At 38.1% G+C, this 21,890-nt stretch overlaps 1 protein-coding gene and 1 gene segment (V, D, J or C); both read right to left on the bottom strand.

The window, feature by feature from the left end:
- The window catches only part of LOC101709223 (T cell receptor beta constant 1-like), a 225,627-nt gene that overhangs the window by 129,920 nt on the left and 73,817 nt on the right, over window positions 1–21,890 (bottom strand).
- Window positions 1–21,890, bottom strand: part of LOC101714129 (T cell receptor beta constant 1) — a 197,134-nt gene that overhangs the window by 121,724 nt on the left and 53,520 nt on the right. For 2 of the 19 annotated variants that reach the window (XR_015449876.1, XR_015449883.1), the window contains exons 1-2: window positions 8,684–8,779; window positions 7,999–8,313 (exon numbers count right to left, since the gene is read on the bottom strand). The exons of 10 other annotated variants lie outside the window; for them this stretch is intronic. The gene's annotated coding sequence lies outside the window, so the exon portion shown is untranslated. Of the gene's footprint in view, window positions 1–7,517; window positions 8,625–8,683; window positions 8,780–21,890 lie in introns of those variants that run through there. 7 more of the 19 variants (XR_015449877.1, XR_015449890.1, XR_015449847.1 and 4 more) reach the window with 5 other exon arrangements.

The raw sequence follows: 21,890 nt of genomic DNA, 5'->3' as shown, positions 1-21,890 counted from the left end.
GTTTGTAATAGCTAAAACTTGGAAACAGCCCAATTGCCCATCAACTGGAGACTGGATCAAGAAAATGTGGTTTTTTTATAAAATGGAGTACTACTCAGCCATAAAAAATGAGAAATTAGAGACATTTATAGCTAAGTGGATGCACATGAGGTCATACTCTTAAGTGGAATAAATACGACACACATGTGTAAATACTGAATAGTTTTTCTGGTGTGAGAAACTGAAAGTGTAAATAAGGACTAAATGTATAATAGGTAATGTGAAATAGGAAGAAAAAGGGCAAAGGGGAAGGAAATCGGAGGGGTAGGGGAAAGGAAAGAAGGGAATGGGATTAATATGAGAAAATGGAAAAATAGGAACCAAATCTTTGTAAATAGGGAGGACTGGAGGGGTTGAAGGGAGGGCTGGGCAAGGGTGAAAAATAAGAACCAAGAGAGACTATGTAAAGGTGCAAATTTCCAATGATGAATGTCATTATATTGTATACCTAAAATGTACCAATGATTAGAATGAATAATCGAAAACGTAAAATAGGAAGAAAAGGTCAAAAGGGGTAGAGGTAGTGGGAGGGGCAGGGGAAAGGAAAGAAAAGAAAGGAAAAATGATGAGAAATGGAAAAAATGGAAATAAAGTCTTTGTAAATAGGGAAGGGTGGAGAGGGTGAATAGAGGGCTAGGAATGGGGAAAAAATAAGAACCAAGATGCATTATGTAAAGGTACAATTCCCAATGAGAAATGTAATTGTGTTGTATACCTACAATGCACCAATAAAAGAATTTAATAAAAAATAAATAAATAAATACATTAAAAAAATTATAGAAGGATCCTTGCCACCACCAGATGCTTTCAAGAGAACTCCCAGGGCAGTGAGCACAAAAAACAGAGAACTTCCCTGGCTCACTGCATCAGCCCTCTTCACAGTCCCTCTAAGGCACAAATGGATATACCTAACTCAATGTCAACTCAACTTAAGGGTCCTGTTCATCCACTTTCACCAGAGCTACTTAGAATGTTTTGCTAAGTATGTTTTTGGACATTTACTTAGCTAGCTTCTCCCCAGATTGTGTCAAACCTGATTCTTATTATGTATTTTTATTCCTTAATGCTCATAATCATTTTTCATCCTGGATTGAAGCTTAATTAACATTATTACTTCATGTCCTTATTGACACTGACATATGCAATGGATTAGCCATAGGCCAAGCCATTTTGTCAGTAGCCAATACATGCTACAATTCCTCATTTTTGAGATAATTTCCACCATATCATTTCCTTTCTTTTTATGCATATGATGAATTTTATTGGTGTCTTGACCACTTTAATATCATTAGGACTGATTGGAAAGGAGACAGAAGTGAAAGTCAGATCCCTGGCATCACCAGGCTGTGGTATGAGAAAAGCCTTGGCCAGGGTTCTGATAGCCCTTAACAGCATTCTACCTCTTTGCTACTGGAAATCAAGGCTATATAGCAAAGGGTTATATTTAACAGTCCAAAGACATTACACAATGGACCCTTCTTCTCTGAGTTGGTGTATGGATTTTCAGATAAATAAATTCTGAAGGTTTGTACAAGGAAAATGATCAGTATAGATGATAAATATGTGGGGAAATTATTCTCATTAAACATTGGTAAAGCAATGATGCTTCTACTTATTATAATTGGCTCTAAATTTCTAACTATCCAAAATACTGGACACCAATAAAAGAGAAAAGGAGCACAGGTACTTATTATTCTCAAACTTATTTTTGCTTCAGGAGAAGGGCAGAGATAAAATTCATATGAGGGTTTTGTTAACATGATGAAGTTCTATGGTTAACTATCAAAAAATAAAAGTAGACTATATATTTCTAAAGGGAAAAATAGTGAAATGAGATAAAAAATCAATTGAAACAAAGTGAACAAAGGAGAGAAGAAAAACCAGGAAAAATAATGTGCAAAGTACAATAAAATAAATAAACCCCAACGTATTAGCAATCACATACTATAGAGAATTCTACAGCAATACATTTAAAAATAAACTGACCTTCTAATTTTATAAATCCTAAGGCTAAATGCAAGATGCATTATATATCAATATATAAAATACCCACCTAAGGAACAAGGACACTAAACGTCAGGGAAATGCAACTCAATACAGTGATCTATCATCTCACTATTAAGTTGTAAAACAATTATGTATTTTTATGCACCCATTAAAATAGATTTCACTGAAAAAATATGGAAAGAAGAAGAATAAATGTAGAAAGATTGAAAAAGCAAAATTAGACAAATGCTTTTTTTGGAAAAAGGGGAGGGCTGGGGATTTAGCTCAGTGGTTCTGCCACCTGCCTTGCAAGCCTAAGGACTTGAATTCTATCTCCAGTGCAAAACAAAAAAAATTATTAAAAAGGGGGAATAGCTTACCAAATAATAGCAAAGGATTTAAATTACCATAGGAAGACATCCAGTTTTCAAAGATGCCACCTAGTGAAACACAGCCTCTAGCACTAACATTCTCTTGAGTGCTCTTCTTGAGTCTGAGCTGGCAAGAATACAGGGCAAGGGTTGCTTCATGTCTTCCAGACTAGGCCATAGTATCTCACTAGATGCAACTTGGTCAACTGAATACTCGCTTTTAGGAAATTCAACTACCATACCATAATTTTGACTACCCCAAAGCCACCATGCAGTAAAAGAGCCCCATCTGATCCCACTGAAGAACTGTGTGAGATGGATGTGTGGCTGGCCCACAGCTACCCCAGCCTACCCATGTGAGTGTCAGATGTGTGCATGTAGGCACTGTCTTAGAAGCCTAGCCCTCCTTAGCCTTCAAATGTCCCAACCCTATAACTACATGACTATAACTACATGAAGGGCCCCAAGTGAGACTTGCCAAGCTGGGGCTATTCAGCCCACAGAACCAGGGCAGATGATAATAAATTGTTATTTCAAATCACTAAGTTTCAGGGTAGTTTTTATAGCAATACATGATTGGGGTATAGTTGTCATTACAATCTAAATTTTCTACGTCAGGTATAAAATAAGTATAACACACTGCAATGATGTTAAATGTTAAGCCCAAGGAATGAATTCACTCATATCAATTCCACCCAGCTCAAGATAGAGAACATGTTCAGAGTTCCAACATTCTCATCCCATCCCCACGTAGTCAAATAATGTTCCCTATGGTAACCACTGTTCTTACTTCATACAGTAATACTCATTTGTGGTAGCATTTTCTGTTCAACATTATACTTGTGATAATCATCCAAGTCGTTGCTAATCATCTTTGATTTTATTTTTCCTGTATTATATTTTATTACACAAGTGCAGCATGATCTATTTACCTTTTGCACAGTTGATTGAGTTAGATGTTTTTCAATTTGTGCCATCAAGAATAAAGCTACTCAGCTCCTAGCACAGAGGAGGCTTCCAGATCAGCATGCCACAGCTCCCAGTGCAGAGGAGACTTCTGGGTCAACATGCCACAGCTCCCAATGCATAGTAGGAGGCTTCCAAGCCAACCTACTGCCACTCTCAGCACAGAGGAGGTGAGCTGCAAGGGTGCCAGCAACAGCACCACTGCCCGCTCCCCCAGTTGAAATGAGAAGACACGTAAACAAGCCTCAGGACCAGACTTCCAGATCACCTACACCAACCCCAAATGGAAATGAAATGGAACACTCTGATACTCAACTATCTGGACTCCCTGAACTGGCAACTAAATGGGACCTGGAAAAAATGAAATCAGAAATAATTTCTCACATAACAGCAGAGATTGTGCCCATAGTGCAAGACATGATTAATAAATCTAGAGAGGACACAGATAAAAAAATACAGGAGCTGAGGAGCATGATGGAATCCCACCACAGGAAACAAATGGAACCCAGAAAACAAATGCAAACAGATTTCCAGGAGATTAAAAACTCGATTGAAAGTCTATGCAGCAGAATGAGCCAATGTGAGGACAGAATTTCAGATATAGAAGATAAGATTGCAATTAGTGACCAGGAAAAGAAAAATTGCTTCAAAATTGTAAGGGACCATGAGAAATCAATCCAGCAGCTGCTAGACAATGCAAAGAATAATGTAAGACTGATTGGAGTCAAAGAAGAAACAGGAGAGAATGAAGATGACATAAAAAACTGTTCACAGAAGTGATGGCAGAAAACTTCGCAAGCAAGCAGGAGAAGAGAACTTGACATACAAATAAGTGAGGCATACAGGACTCCAACTAGACTTGATAAAAAAAAATCTACACATAGGCATATAATTGTTAAGATTCCAGAAACCTAACAAAAGAACAAAGTTCTGCAAGCAGTTAGAGAAAAGAAATGAATCACATATAATCACAGCAGACTTCTCAACACAAACCCTCAAGGCAAGAAGAACTTGGAGTGATGTATTTCAAGCCCTAAAGGAAAAGAACTTCCAACCCACATTGATGTACTCTGCAAAACTATCTTTCAAAATTGATAAAGAAATAAGATATTTTCATGACAAGGAGGACCTTAGGAACTTCATGAATACCAAACCAGCACTCCAAAAAAATTTAGAAAAAATCCTAGGAAAAGACAACAAGGATCACAACCCCTGGAAGCCCAGAAGAATGAATCCACTGGGCACAGAAAGAAGTTAAAAGCAATGGGGGATAATCCAACAAAAAGAAAAAGTCATGACAATGACAAGTCAATATGTATCAGTTATAGCCATCAATGTTAATGGTCTCAACCCACCAGTCAAAAGAAATAGACTGGCAGAATGGGTCAAGAAGCAAAATCCAACAATATGCTGCATACAAGAAACACACTTAATTCAAAAAGAAACACATAGACAGAAAGTTAAAGGATGCAATACAATATTTCATGTGACAGGAACCCGAAAAAAAGGAGTAGCTAATCTCTTCGCAGACCAAGTGGATTTCAAATCCCCACTGATTAAGAGAGACAAAGAAGGACACTACATCCTTGTAAAGGGAACAATTCAAGAGGAAGAGATGACAATCATAAATATCTATGCACCAAACACGAGTGTGCCAAACTATATAAAACAAACACTAACGGACATGAAAAATCATATGAGCACTAATAAAATAGCAGTGGGGGAGCTCAATACCCCATTGACACAAATAGATAGATCAACTAGAAAAAAAACAAGCAAAGAAATACTAGAACTCAATCAAACTGTTGAACAAATGAACTTAACAGATGTTTATAGAGTGTTCCACCCCACAAAATCAGAATACACATTCTTTTCAGCTGCACACCAGTCATTCTCCAAAATAGACAACATACTCACTCATAGAACATATTTAGGTAAGTGCAAAGGAATTGAAGTTATCCACTGCATATTATCAGACCATAGTGTGATGAAATTGGAGATGAATAGAAAAAAGATAGCCTATTTAATAAATGGTGTTGGAAAAACTGGATTTCAACCTGCCAAGGATTAAAACTAGACCATATATATCAACATGCACTAAACTAAGATCGAAGTGGATTAAAGATCTAAATATTAAAACAGAAACACTAAACTTGCTGGAAGGTAAGTTAGGTAGAACTCTCGAAGACATTGGCATAGGAGAAGACTTTGTGAACAAAACCTCAGTAGCAAGGGAATTAGCATAAAGAATCAACAACTTGGATTTCATCTTGTTAAAAAGCTTCTGCACTGCAAGAGAAACCACCAACAGAACTAACAGACAACCTACAATGGGGGACAAAATTTTAGCAGTGGTACCTCAGACAAAGGACTACTATCAAGAATATATAAAGAACTGAAAAAAATCAGACCCCCCAAATTTAAAGACCCAATTCAAAAACTGGCATCTGTTCATTGAACAGACATTTCTCAGAAAAGAAGTAAAAGGAGCAAATAAAGATATGAAAAAATGTTCAACATCACTGGTCATTCGAGAGATGCAAATGAAACCAACACTCAAGATTCCACCTCATCCCAGAAAGAATGGCTACTATCAAGAAATCAAGCAATAATAAATGCTGGTATGGGTGTGGGTAGAAAGGAACCTTTCTCCTTTGTTGGTGGGAGTGCAGACTGGGACAACCACTGCAAAATCAGTATGGAGATTCCTCAAAGAGGTAGGACTAGAGGTCCCACTTGACCCAGCTATTCCCCTGCTTGGTATCCTCCCAAAAGAATTAAAAGAATCATACTACAGCGATATATGTGCACCCATGATTATAGCGGCACAGTCTGTAACAGCTAAAGCTTGGAAACACACCAAGTGCCCATCATCTGTAAACTGGATAAAGAAGATGTGTTTTTTTTTTTAATAAAATAGAGGACCACTCAGCCATAAAGAATGAGAAACTAGAGGCATTTATAGCTAAATAGGTGCATATTGAGGCCATATTCTTAAGTGAAATAAATAGGACACACGTGTAAATACTGAATAGTTTCTCTCGTGGGAGAAACTAAAAATGTAAATAAGGTTTAAAATGATTAAAATGAATATTTGATAATTTGAAATAGGAAGAAAAGGTCCAAAGAGTTAGGAGAAGTGGGAGGGAAGGGGTAAGGAAAGAAGAGAAAGGAAAAATTATGAGAAAAGGAAAAAATGGCAACAAAGTCTTTGTAAATAGGAAAGGATGGAGGGGGTGAAGGGAGGACAGGAAATGGGGAAAAATAAGAACCAAAATACGTACAGGTACTAGTACCCAATGATAAATGTGCATGTATTGTATACCTAAAATGTACCAATAAAAAAATTTAAGCAAACAGTAAATAAATAAAGCTACTGTAACAGTACCTATTTCTTATATGTTTTATATCCTTTTTTGCATCCTAAGAATTCTTAACTATTTCTTGAGTTTTACACAGTTTACAAACTGACTTTCTGTCGTCCTGTGGTTAGTTATTGAATCAAGAGTGTAGTAACAACTTTTGAAACATTTATCTCACCTCTTCCCTTCACAATTACATGCCAGATAGACCTTGACAATATTTCTATGTATAGCTATGTGGTTCTCTCTCATTCCTCTCCTCCCATGTTTTGTTTTTTTTTTTCAGTACTGGGGATTGAACTCTGGACCTTGCACTTGCGAGGCAGGCATGGTGCCACTGAGCTAAATCCCCTGCTCCTCCCATGTTTATTGGAAATATATGCTACTTCTTATAAATTTATGTTACATTTTTATGGGACTATAAAGATTTATGGTCAATGTAACTTTTTCTTTCTCTTAGAAAAGGCCTTTTATACTTCCCTACCTTCCCTGCTCCACTTATTTATTATCTTCTAGCTTCTGACAGAACTTCCCAGGTCATCAGACAAGCCATGTGGTCTGAAGTCTCCGGCACAGGCTCTCTTTGCTCCCCATACCTTGATGCCTTTGTCAAGAGCAGTTCACAGCACCTTCTCTTGGGGTGCTTTAGGTGTACTCTGTGCCCCAGTGCACAGGGGGCCCCTCATGAGTCCCAGGGCTTATCTCTCCCATTCATCAGTCAAAATAAATAAATAAGTAAATAAACTATTTACAGCCAGACATCAGACTCTTTCACAAGTGAGTGTCTGCTCACCTGCCACATGAGTCTCCATATCCTGGGTCTAGCATGATGACAAGACAGTGCTGAATATTGGACAGACAGATGCCAAAGTTTATCCTAGAAAACACATGGTGACTTGTGCAGTTCTCTTCAGGTCTCACTACATAATCATAGGTAGATTTATTCCAGAACACATGACAAGCATGTGACAGATTCAACACAAAAGTCCAAGTTTTATAATCTTCAGGGACCTTTGCCTTTCAGGTGTCCTCTTTATAGCCCCAGTCCTATTCCTGTTTTTCTAGGTCTCAGACAACATACTTCCTCCCCACTTAACAGTCAAATTCTCATCTCCATCTCCCTCTCCCTCTCCCTCTCTCCCCCCTCCCCCCTTCCCCGTCGCCCCTCTCCCTTCCGCCTTCCCCAACCAGAGAAGCTGTGGTTTTCATTCCCCACACCTCCTTCTACAGAACAGGCTGCTGCAAATGTTCTTGCCTGGCTCTCTGATTTCTACCAAGCGCTGTGTCACTAGCACCACAGAAGTAGAAGCTGCTGTCTTCGGGATAAGCGCTGGTCAGGGTCAGGCTTGAATAGGTCAGGTTTGGGTGGCTGATGGGAAACTTGGCTCTTTTAAAACCAGGTTCATAGGTGACGCTGGAGCCCTCATTAGAAATCGCCATCCGCGTGAAGCCCTGTTTCGGGAACTGACGGTACCAAATCACCATTGCGGCCTGAAAGTCCACACAGCGACACTGAATCTTCACAGAGGATCCAGTCTTACAGATGGCCCTCCTCGGGAGCTGAGAGACAAGAGCACAAAGCCCGAACCCTGGTGAAACAGAGGACAGAGGGACAAAAGAAGCCAGCAGGAGCAGAGTCAGGGCCTGGGTCAGACAGTGCTTCATAAAACTCAGCCTTTCTCTGTCACTTTTCTCTCTGCTCCTGGAAAATCCACACTTTCCCCTCATCCTTTCATCCTCCCTCAGCTCATAATCCTCACTTCCCCTCATTAGAGATTCTCAGCCTTTAAACCTTAGACAGCTCTATTGCTCTCTCTCACTTTGAACAAACAACTCATGATGGCTGAGCCACTTCACTCACTTTAATGCACAGATACACACACACACACACACACACACACACACACACACACACACACACATACCTACACACACCCAAGCCTGTAATAATGCCCATACTTGGCCCCAGAAGCAACAGAAGCATTAGCATCTTCATTCTTGGCCTCACACCACCTTCTCTGAACAGACTTCAGACCATGCTCTTGGCCCCGTTCTTTAGGACTGATCTAATCATCCTAGTTGTGCTTTAATCTGCCCCCTGGTGGTGGCTTTATCAGTGATGCAATATCCATCTATCCCCTAACAAAAAACATTGCTTTAGGAGGCCTGAGACTTCCCAGCCCAAGTTCAAATGAGGGCATATCGAGACTTAGAGCAATGAAATGTGCATTTCTTATATGGAACAGGTGAAAGATACTTGGATAGAATGACACCACACTCTATTCTTGGCTTCTTTGCAGTATTGTCAAGGTAACCATACCAAGGCAATTCATGTTTGTTTTTCACTAGAACTACACATTCACAGGACTATATGTGTCAACAATGTGCAGGGCAGAGATGAGGCAGGAGGGTCAATATTTCCTCATTGTCATAACGAAGACACTCAGTCCCCTTCCAAATGAGGTACTTAACTTAGGACTGTCTCATGACAATTCCACACATATAACAATTGACTTCAAATGAAAAATATTTATTTATTTATCTCAGATGTCTTTTTGTAAAGGAGGTAACAGCAATCATTTATTTATAATTCTTTTACTGTAATGGAGGTCACAATAATTATTGACCAGTGGCAATAAATTGTAGGAGCTTTGGAGTATTCTTTCTGCTTTGAACATGCAGGGATAATTATTCCAATAAATCAGTCTTGAAAAGCTAAAGCAGTTGCAAAAAGCTTTCATTTTTATAACAGCCTCTTCCTTGTGATTTCTCTTATTGATTACTTCTGCTTATCTGTTGTGGACAGCCAAAACAGTTATGATTAAAGCCTGCACCATCAGATTTGTTTGTATGGTAGTCAAATAGTTTTTGTCACTCAAATGTAACTATCACATTTGGTTAATATTAACATATCTAGTGAAGGGTGTTTGCAGATCCTGTGGCTGCATTTTTATTCCTTGTGTTTTGGGCCTCATTAAAATATAGCCACATCACACCATAACTGTGCAATATGCTATGGATGCCCTTTGGCCTACATTATGTTTTATGTATGAAGGAGTGGCTGGAAGCCCCATGACTCAGAAGAGAAAATCCTATTCCTTTTGAGAGAGAGTCATTGTCAGATATATACATGGGTGTTTTATAATGATGTCAATTTAGCTAAGCACAAAATAAATTTCTGAAAATTTCCTCACTGGTATGATTCTGGGTTGCAGTTGATCACAGGGTAGGAATTACACAGATTATAAAGGGAAAGTATAATGACTATTTTTGCTCTCAAATTACTACTGGTTCAAGATTTGGAGAACAACTATGACCAAAAGTGCCTGTGGGTTCCCATGTGTGCTTTTTCTGCTCCACATCCCAATGTCTGTACCTCCTGCCAGCCCTACTGACTAACAGATCCCCATCATCACCAGTTCCTTTCTTGAGAACTCACAGAGCAGTGGGCACAAGAGTCACCCATCTTCCCTGGATCCCCATCCAACCTCCCTTCACTGTCTATCGGGGATGGTTTTACCTAACTCAACATAAGCTCTCATTCATTCTTCTTCACCAAAGCTACTTTGAATGTTTTCCTAACTAGATTTTTTTGGAACTTGAATCATTTAACTTTCCCCAAGTTGTGTCAAGCCTGATTCCTATAATAAATTTTCCTTAATGCTCATAGTGGGTCTTCATTCCTGATCTCACCTTAGTTGAAATAACTTTTGCATCACTATTAATGCTGCCATATGGATTACAGATTAGCCAAAGCCCAAGTCAAACACTTTGTCAACAGTTAGTACATGCTATCATTCTTCTTCTTTGAGAATATTTCAATATCACTTCCTGTTATAGTTTCAATCTAAAATGTCTTCCAAAAGTCTTGTGTTCAGGGTCAAATCTTTTGGAAGATAGTTTGATCAAGAGAACACTATACTCATCAGTGAATTAGTCCTTCAATGAGTTTATAGCAGACTGTGGTGTTTGGATGTGGGGCCTAGTTGGAAGAGTCAGGTCACTGGATTGGAAGTATGACCTGGAAGTGTATATTCTTGTCTTTGGCTTGTACCTTCTCTCTCTCTCTCTTTCTGTTCTTCTTGAAAGCCATGATGTGAATAGGTGTTCTCCTCCAGGCCCATCTACTATGCTGTTTCTGCCTTGGCTCCTGATGACCATGGACCAACCTACTGAAAGTATAAGGCAAAATAAAGCTCTCTTCCCTTAAATGGTGGGTGTTGGATATTTTTTCCAGCAATGGGAAAGTAGTTTTCTTTTTATTTATGTAATGAGTTTTCTTGTATGTGAAGGAATTTAATATCTGGTAGTCCTTTGGAAAGGAGATAGAAGTTAAAGTCAGAGTCCTGAGATCACAGGGCTGTGGCACAAGAAAAGCCACAGCCATGTTGAAGTTTAACAGCTTCTAATAGGATTCTATATCTTTGCTTAGAGTATATCTGCTACAAGGAATCAAGACCATGTGGCAAAGGATTACGTTTAATAGGCAGAAGCAGAACATGATGCATCCTCCTTCTGCTTTGAGTTTTCATAACTATCTGCTAAAGATTTGTAAAAGGAAAATGAGAGTATTTTATTGGTAATTTTCCCACTGATGGGACAAGTATCTGACACTTTCAACTTTTAAGTGAGGAAGAGAGGTTTATTTTTGCTTGTAGTTTCAGTGAATTCAGCCTATTTCTGGAGCTAAAGCAGAACCACTATGGCAGAATGAAATGGTGGAGGAAAGCTATTCACTATATTATGGCCAGGAAGCAGAGAAAGAATGGAAGAGCTGGGGAAAAAATGTACTCTTCTAAGTCAAAACATCAGTGACCGACCTTTTCCAAAAAAGGCCCTACCTCCAAATATGAGAATTTAGGGGGTGTTATGACTTGTAATTTTGATGTCCCCCTAAAGTCCCATGTGGTCCTAGGTGGAGTTTTTCAGAGGTGGCTGGATCTAGGGTGTATGATGCTGGGATTAGTGTGTGATGCTGAGATTAAGGGTATGATGCTGGAATTAAAAGTAGCCCACACTGGGTGTGAGGGCTACCCACCCTAAGGCAGGTAGCCTGGACGGAGTATAACAAAAAGAGGGCTGCTGTCACCTGCGACCTGCCACTGGTTCTTCTGCTGCTGCTGCTTGCCTTCTGCTGACTTCTGCCTGTTCTGTGATGCCCCTCTGCCATGCCACCTTGCTTTGGAACCAGTATGGACTGAAACATCTACAAACTGTGAGATACAATAAACCTTTCCTCCTTTAACTTTGGATGTCAAGTGTTTTGTTTCAGCAATTAAAAAATTAACTAAGATAGGGACATTTTGTACCTCAACCATAAAATTCTACCACTAGGTTGTCAAGAGGCTTATGTCCATTTCATTGTGCAAAATGTGTTTAGCACATCTTTACGAGCAGACAAATTTTTAAGAGTTGTAGTATTGCTAAAGCCTAAGTGCAAAGTCTCCTCTGAGATTGAAGGAAGACTCTTAACTATGAGCTCTATGAAAATCAAAAGGAAATTAAATACTTCCAACAGGCTCTGTGATCCAATAACTCTTGCTTACTACAAGTCTATAAAACCAGCATAACACAGATCACACCAAGGTTGGCTGCCAGCTCAAGCAGTAGCCAAGCCCCTTTGAATCATGGTTCCAGAGGCATCTAAGTATCTGCTGGCTGAACTCCACAAAAAAATCACAGGGAACCAATTTCTTAAGCAAAGCTTCTCAAGCATTGGACCCTGAGCTCTCTTCTCAAAAGAAAACTATAGTTTAACACCTTTGAGCTGAGGAAGAGTGAGAGCATGCTGGTTCCTAAGATGCCTTCAAACATTTTTCCAATTGTCCTAATGGAAAACATTTGGCTCATTTTTAATGTTAATCTTTTCATACAGATAAGTGAGTCATGTAAGACTCTAACATGTCATGATTGAAAAAAACTACACCTAGACATATAATAATCAAAAGATCCTGGAAACCCAATAGAAGAACAAAATACTACAAGCAGTTAGAGAAAAGAAACAAATCACATGCAAAGGACAGCCCATCAGAATCACAGCAGACTTTTCAACACAAACCCCCCAAGTTAAGGAGAGCCTCGAGTGAGGTATTTCAAGCCCTAAAAGAAAACAACCTCCAACCTACACTGATGTATCCTGCAAAACTATCTTTCAAAATTGGTGGGGAAATAAGATACTTCCATGACAAAGAACACCTGAGAAACTTCATGAGTACCAAACCAGCACTCCAAACAATTTTTTAAAATATCCTAGAAAAAGATGATGAAGCTCACAACTCCATGAGGCCCAACAGAGCAAATCCAAAATATTTCATCAGGCGAGGCAAGAAATTAAAGGGAGACGGGGAAAAATTAAAAAGAGCCAAAAATAGAAAAATAACATGACAATGATAAGTCAATACATATCAGTTATAACCATCAATATTAATGGCATCAATTCACCAATCAAAAGAAACAGATTGGCAGAATGGATTAAGAAGCAAAATCCAACAATATGCTATATATAAGAAACACATCTAGTTCAAAAAGAAACTCATAGACTGAAAGTAAAAGGATGGAAAACAGTTCTTCATGTGACAGGAACACAGAAAAAAGGAGGATTAGCTATCTCATTTGCAGACAAAGTAAATTTCAAACCAAAACTTATTAAGAGAGACAAAGAAGGTCACGACATCCTTGTAAAGGGAACAATCCAAGAGGAAGAGATGACAATCATAAATATATATGCACCAAATACTAATGCCCCCAACTATACAAAACAAATATTAAGGGACATGAAAAACCAAAAAAGCACTAATACAATTGTAGGGGGGGGATCTCAATACCCCACTGTCACAAATAGACAGGTCATCTAGACAAAAAATCAACAACAAAATACTAGAACTGAACCAAGCTTTGGAACAAATGGACTTAATAGACCTCTCCAGAGTGTTCCATCCCACAAAATCAGAATATACATTCTTTTTGGCTGCACATGGGTTATTCTCCAAAATAGACCACATACTTGTTCATAGAACATATTTAAGTAAGTGCAAAGGAATTGAAGTTACACTATGTATATTATCAGACTATAGTGCAATTAAACTGGAGATCAATAGCATAAGAAGCCGCAAGAAATTCACAAACACATGGAAACTGAATAACACTGTCCTGATCAACCAATAGGTCACAGAGGAAATTAAAGAAGAAATCAGACAGTTTTTACAATTTAATGATAATCCCAGTACAACATATAGGAATTTATAGGACACAATGAAAGAAATTCTATGAGGGAAATTCATAGCAGTGAAAGCCCACATTAGGAAAACAGAGCGAGCTAAATTAAACAATCTAATGCTGAACCTTAAGCTCCTGGAAAAAGAAGAGCAAAACAAACCCAAACCTCATACAAGGGAGGAAATTATAAAGATCAGAGCAGAAATCAATGCAATGGAGACTAAGAGAATGTTACAAAAAAATCAATGAATCAAAGAATTGGTTTTTTGAAAGAATAAATAAAATCAATAAACCATTAGCCAACCTTATCAGAAAGGGAAAGAAAAGGCTCAAATTCATGCAATTAGGAATGAAAAAGGTGAAGTCACAACAGATCCAGCAGAAATCCAGAGGATCATCAATACCTACTTTGAAAACCTATACTCTAATAACAGGAAAAACAGAAGAAATGGACAGATTTCTAGACACATATGAACTATCAAAATTAAATGAAGAAGATATAAAACTTCTAAACACCACTATTACCATCAGTGAAATTGAAAATGTAATTAAAAATTTATCAACAAAGCAAAGCCCGGGTCATGATGGTTTCACTGCTGAAATCTACAATACATTTAGAGAAGAATTATTGCCACTACTCTTTAAACTTTTTAATGAAATTGAAAGGAAAGCAATACTTCCAAGTTCATTCCTGAAAGAAAGTGTTACTTTGATTTCAAAACCAGGGAAAGACCCAACCAAAAAAGAGAACTACAGGCCAATGTCCCTGATGAACATAGATGCAAAGATTCTCAATAAGATACTGGAAAATAGAATACAGAGGGTCATCAAGAAGATCATACACCCTGAACAAGTCGAATTTATCCCAGGGATGCAAGAATGGTTCAACATACGTAAATCAATGAATGTAATACACTATATTAACAGAGTCAAGGACCAAAACCATATGATCAGCTCAATAGATGCAGAAAAAGCATTCAACAAAATTCAACACCCATTCATGATAAAAACCTGGCAGAAAATTGGAATAGATGGTCTTTATCTCAACTTGATAAAGGCAATATATAAAAATCCAACAGCCAACATCATACTAAATGGTCAAAAACTGAAAACCTTTATGCTAAAATCAGGAACAAGACAAGGATGTCCACTATCACTGCTCCTGTTCAATGTAGCTTTGGAAACACTAGCCACAGTAATTATAAAAGAGAAAGAAATAAAAGGAGCAAAGATAGGAAAAGAAGAAGTTAAACTGTCATTATTTGCTGATGATATGATATGATACTTTACATAGAAGACCCAAAACACTCTGCCAAAGGACTTCTAGACATAATTGACAGATTCAGTAGAGTAGTGGATACAAGTTCAGCACCCAAAAAACAACACCCTTCTTGTACACAAATAACAGACTCATTGAGATAGAAATTAGGGAAACAATTCCTTTCACAATAGGATAAAAAAATGAAATATCTAGAAATAAATCTAAAAAAGGAAGCAAATGACCTCTACATTGAGAACTGTAACACTCTGAAAAAAGAGATTTAAGAGGACATAAGAAAATGGAAAGACATCCCCTGTTCCTGGGTAGGAAGACCTAATATAGGGAAAATGGCCTTACTTCCAAAAATGTTATACAGATTCAATGCAATCCTGATTGCAATCCCAATAGTCTATTTCACAGAACTAGAGAAAACAATCCAAAAATTCATTTGGAACCAGAAGAGACCTAGAATAGCAAAAGCAATTGTAGGTAACAGAGTCATGGCACAGGGTATCACAATACACAACTTGAAACTATACTACAAAGCTACTGTGATAAAAACAGCATGGTACCAACAAAGAAACAGACCTGAGGATCAGAGGAATAGATTAAAAGATGTAGAAACAACTCCAGAAATACTCAGCTACCTCATATTTGATAAAGGAGCCAACCATCCTCAATGGAGAAAAGATAGCCTCTTTAAGAAATGGTGTTGGAAAAACTGGATTTCAACCTACCAAAGATTAAAACTAGATCATATCTATCAACATGCACTAAACTAACATCGAAGTGGATTAAAGATCTAATTATCAAAACAGAAACACTAAACTTGCTGGAATATAAGTTACATAGAACTTTTGAAGACCTTGGCATAGGAAAAGACTTTATGAATACATCCTCAGTAGCATGGGAACTACCAAAAAGAATCAACAACTGGGATATCATCTTTTTATAAAGCTTCTGCATCTTCCTGCCATCCCCAGCTCAGAAGAAGGGGCTTCTGAGCCACTGTCCCACTGCTCCCAGCCCAGAGGAAGGGGCTGCTGGGCCACTGTCTGTCCTGCCGCTCCTGGCCCAGAGGTAGGAGTTTCTGAGCCATTGCCCACTGACTCTGGCCCAGATGAAGGGGCTCCACAGCCACCATCTTTCCCCCCACTCCCAGCCCAGAGGAAGGGACTTCTGAGCCGCTGTCCCACCTCTTCCAGGCCAGAGGAGTTGAGCCACATGGAAACCAACAGCACCGCCCCCACACCACCCAAGTCAAAATGAGAAGATACATAAATAAGTCTCAAAACCAGACTTCCAGATCACCTACAGAAACCCCAAAGGGAAATGAGATGGAACACTCTGATACTCAACCACCTGGACCCACTGAACTGGCAACAAAAGAGGATCTGGAAAAAATGAAATCAGAAATAATTTCTCAGATAACAGGAGAAATTGTGCTCCTAGTGCAAGACATGATTAATAAATCTAGAGAGGAGCTCAGGAACATGATGGAATCCCAACATAGGAAACAAATGGAATCCATAAAACAGATGCAAATAGATTTCCAGGACATGAAAAACTCCATTGAAAGTCTACACAGCAGAATGAGCAAATGTGTGGACAGAATTTCAGATATAGAAGATAAGATTGCAATTAGTGACCAGGAAAAGAAAAATTGTTTCAAAATTATAAGGGGACATGAGAAATCAATCCAGCAGCTGCTAGATGATGCAAAGAAGAATAACATAAGGCTAACCAGAGTCAATGAAGAAACAGGAGAGAGTGGAGATGATATAAAAAAAACTCTTCACAGAAGTAATGGCAGAAAACTTCCCAAGCAGGGGAAAAGAACTTGACATACAGATAAGTGAGGCATATAGGACTCCAAATAGCCTTGATCAAAAAAAATCTACACATAGCCATACAATTGTTAAGATTCCAGAAACTCAACAGAAGAACAAAGTTCTACAAGCAGTCAGAGAAAAGAAACAAATCACATACAAAGAAAAGCCCATCAGAATCACAGCAGACTTCTCAACACAAACCATCAAGGCAAGAAGAGCTTGGGGTGACATATTCCAAGCCCTAAAAGAAAGCAGCCTCCAACCCAGATTGATGTACCCTGCAAAACTATCTTTCAAAATTCATGGAGAAATAAGATACTTTCATGACAAAGAGCACCTTAGGAACTTCTCGAATAACAAAGCAGCGCTCTAAAAAATTTTATACAGTATCCTAGGAACAGACATTGAGGATCACAACCCCAGGAAGGAAAGCAGGATGAACCCATCTGGCATGACAAGAAATTAAATGTAAAGGGAGAGAACCCAACAAAAAGAAAAAGTCATGGCAATGATAAATCAATATGTTTCAGTTATAACCATCAATGTTAATGGTCTCAATTCACCAATCAAAAGAAATAGACTGGCAGAATGAGTCAAGAAGCAAAATCCAACAATATGCTGCATACAAGAAACACACTTAATTCAAAAGGAAACTCATACACTGAAAGTTAAAGGGTGGAAAACAATACTCCATGTGATAGGAACCCCCAAAAAAGCAGGACTAGCTATCCTCTTTGCAAATCAAGTAGATTTCAAACCAACAATGATTAAGAGAGGCAAAGGAGTACACCACATCCTTGTAAAAGGAACAATCCAAGAGGAAGAGATGACAATCATAAATATCTATGCACCAAACACTAGTGTGCCCAACTATATAAAACATATATTAACGGACATGAAAAGTCATACATGTACTAATACAATTGTAGTGGGAGACCTCAATAACCCACTGTCACAAATAGAAAGATCAACTAGACAAAAAATAAGTAGTGAAATACTAGAACTCAATCGAACTCTTGAACAAATGAACTTAACAAATGTTTAGAGTGTTCCACCCCACAAAATTAGAATACACATTCTTCTCACATGTGTCATGCTCCAAAATAGACCACATACTTGCACATAGAACAAGTAAGTGCAAATGAATTGAAGTTATCTCCTGTATATTATCAGACCATAGTGTGATGAAATTAGAGATCCATAGCAAAATAAACTGGAAAAATTTCATAAACACAGGGAAATTGAACAACACATTTCCGAATAACCAATGGGTCACAGAGGAAATTAAAGCAGAAATCAGACAGTTCCTATAATTAAATGACAATGACAATACAACATATCAGAATATATGGAACAAAATGAAAGCAATTTTATGAGGGAAATTCATAGCAGTGAATACACATATTAGGAAAACAGAGTGAGCCCAGTTAAAAAACCTGGTGCTGAACCTCAAACTTCTAGAAAAAGAAGAGCAGGGCAAACCCAAAGCTCATACACGGGAGGAAATTATAAAAGTCAGAGGAGAAATCAATGTAATGGAGACTAAGAGAACAATACAAAAAATCAGTGAAGCCAAGAGTTGGTTCTTTGAAAGAATCGACAAAATTGACAAACCCTTAGCCAACCTTGTCAGAAAAAGGAAATAAAAGGCCCAAATCCAAGCAATTAGGAATGAAAAGGGTGGAATTACAACAGACTCATCAGAAAACCAGAGGATCATCAATACCTGGTTTGAAAAGCTATACACTAATAAGATGGAAAACACAGAAGAAATGGACAGATTCAATGAAATTGAAAATGTAATAAAAAATTTATCAACTAAGAAAAGCCCAGGCCCTGATGGCTTCACTGCTCAATTCTACAAGACATTTAGAGAGGAACTACTGCCACTACGATTAAACTCTTCAGTGAAATTCAAAGGGAAACAATGCTCCCAAATTCATTCCTGGAACCAAGCGTCACCTTGATCCTCAAAGCAGAGAAAGACCCAACCAAAAAGGAGACCTATAGGCCAATCTCACTAATGAACATAGATACAAAAATCCTTAATAAGATACTGGCAAGTAGAATGCAGAAGATCATCAAGAAGATCATATAACCTGATCAAGAGGGATTCATCCCAGGGATGCAGGGATGGTTCAACATAAACAAATCAATTAATGTAAAACACTATATCAATAGAACCTAGGACAAAAACAATATGATTACCTCCATAGGCGCAGAAAAAGCATTTGACAAAATCCAACATGCATTTACGAGAAAAAACCTACAAAAAATTGGAATAGATGGTCTCTACCTCAAACTGATAAAAGCCATCTATGAAAAACCAACAGCCAATATCATACTAAATGATCAAAAACTGAAATCCTTTACACTAAAATCAGGAACAAGACAAGGATGTCCACTATCACCACTCTTGTTCAATATAGTTCTGGAAACATTAGCCAAGGCAATTAGACAAGAGAAAGAAATAAAAGGAATAAAAATAGGAAATGAAGAAGTCAAATTGTCATTATTTGCAGATGACATGATACTCTATATAGAAGACCCCAAGAACTCCACCAAAAGTCTTCTAGACTTAATAAACAAATTCAGTAAGGTAGCTAGTTACAAGACCAACACACAAAAATCAATAGCTTTCCTCTACATGAACAACAGACTCACTGAGAGAGAAATAGGGCAAATAATTTCTTTCACAATAGCATTCAAAACACTTATATACCTAGGAATCAACCAAATGAAAGATATGAAAGACCTCTTCTCTGAAAACTATAGCTCTCTGAAAAGAGAGATTGAAGATGATATCAGAAAATGGACAGACATCACCTGATCCTGGGTAGGAAGGATTAATATAATAAAAATAGCCATACTTCCAAAACTGCTATATAGATTCAATGTAATTCCAATTGAGATCTCAGCAGCATACTTCACGGACCTTGAGAAAACAATCCAAAAATTCATTTGGAACAAGAAGAGACCCAGAATAGCAAAAGCAATTCTAGGTACCAGAGACAGGGCAGGGGGTATCACAATCCCCAATGTGCAACTATACTACAAAGCTACTGTGATAAAAACAGCATGGTACTGGCAAAGAAACAGACCTGAGGACCAGTGGAACAGATTAGAAGATGCAGGAACAATGCCAGACACACTCAGCCATCTCATCTTTGATAAAGGAGCCAAACACCCTCACTGGAGGAAAGATAGCCTCTTTAATAAATGCTGCTGGAAAAATTGGGTTTCAACTTGCCAAAGATTAAAACTAGACCTATATCTCTCACCATGCACTAAACTAAAATCAAAACGGATCAAAGATCTAAATATTAGAATAGAAATGCTGAAACGGCTGGAACAGAGTTTAGGAAGAACTCTCAAAGACATTGGCGTAGGAAAAGATTTTATGACCAAACCTCAGTTGCCTGTGAACTAGCACAAACAATCAACAAGTGGGATCTCTTCTTATTAAAAACCTTCTGCACAGCAAGAGAAATGACCAGTAGTGTGAAGAGACAATCCATAATGTGGGAAAAAATCTTCACCTGCTTTTCCTCATACAAAGGTCTACTATCTCGAATCTATAAAGAACTTAAAAAAATCAGACCTCCCAAATTTAAAGACCCAATCCAAAAATGGGCATCTGAAATGAACAGACATTTCTCACACAAAGAAGTAGTAATAGCAAATAAATACATGAAAAAAATGTTCAACATCACTGGTCATTCGAGAGATGCAAATGAAAACAATGCTGAGATTCCACCTCACCCCAGAAAGAATGGCTGCTATCATGAAATCAACCAATAACAAATGCTGGTGGGGCTGTAGGGAAAGAGGAACCCTGCTCCACTGCTGATGGGAGTGTAGACTGGTGCAAGCACTGTGGAAATCAGTATGGAGATACCTCAAAGAACTAGGACTAGAGGTCCCATTTGACCCTGCTATTCCCCTGCTGGGTATCTCCCCCAAAGAATTAAAGGAATCATAACAAAGTGATATATGTGCACCCATGTTCATAGAAGCACAGTTTGTAATAGCTAAAACTTGGAAGCAGCTCAAATGCCCATCAACTGGAGACTGGATAAAGAAAATGTGGGGTTTTTTTATGAAATGGAGTACTACTCATCCATAAAAAATAAGAAACTATAGACATTTATAGCTAAATGGATGCACATTGAGGTGATACTCTTAAGTGAAATAAATAGGACACACATGTATAAATACTGGACAGTTTCTCTGGTGTGAGAAACTGAAAGCGTAAATAAGGACTAAAATGTATAATAGATAATGTGAAATAGGAAGAAAAGGGGCAAAGGGAAGTGGGAGGGGTAGGAGAAAGAAGGGAATCAGATTATTATGAGAAAATGGAAAAATGGAAACAAAATCCTTGTAAATAGGGAGGGATGGAGGGATTGAAGGGAGAGCTGGGCAAGGGTGAAAAATACGAACCAAGAGAGATTATGTAAAGGTGCAAATTTCCAATGATGAATGTCATTATATTGTATACCTAAAATGTACCAATGATTAGAATGAATAATCAATAATGCAAAATAGGAAGAAAAGGTCGAAAGGGGTAGGGGTAGTGGGAGGGGCAGGGGAAAGGAAAGAAGGGAAAGGAAAAATGATGAGAAATGGAAAAAATGGAAATAAAGTCTTTGTAAATAGGGAAGGCTTGAGGGGGTGAAGGGAGGGTTAGGAATGGGGAAAAAATAAGAACCAAGATGCATTATGTAAAGGTACAAGTTCCCAAAGAGAAATGTAAATGTGTTATATACCTAAAATGTACCAATAAAAGAATTTAAGTATAAAAAAATGCTTCTGCAATGCAAGAGAAACCACCAACAGAGCTAAGAAACAACCTACA

Source organism: Heterocephalus glaber, unplaced genomic scaffold (assembly GCF_053883595.1).
Source record: "Heterocephalus glaber isolate CG9 unplaced genomic scaffold, H.glaber_assembly_v1.0 deba00000818, whole genome shotgun sequence".
Taxonomy (NCBI): Eukaryota; Metazoa; Chordata; class Mammalia; order Rodentia; family Bathyergidae; genus Heterocephalus; species Heterocephalus glaber.
This window is presented reverse-complemented; position numbering and strand designations above follow the sequence as displayed.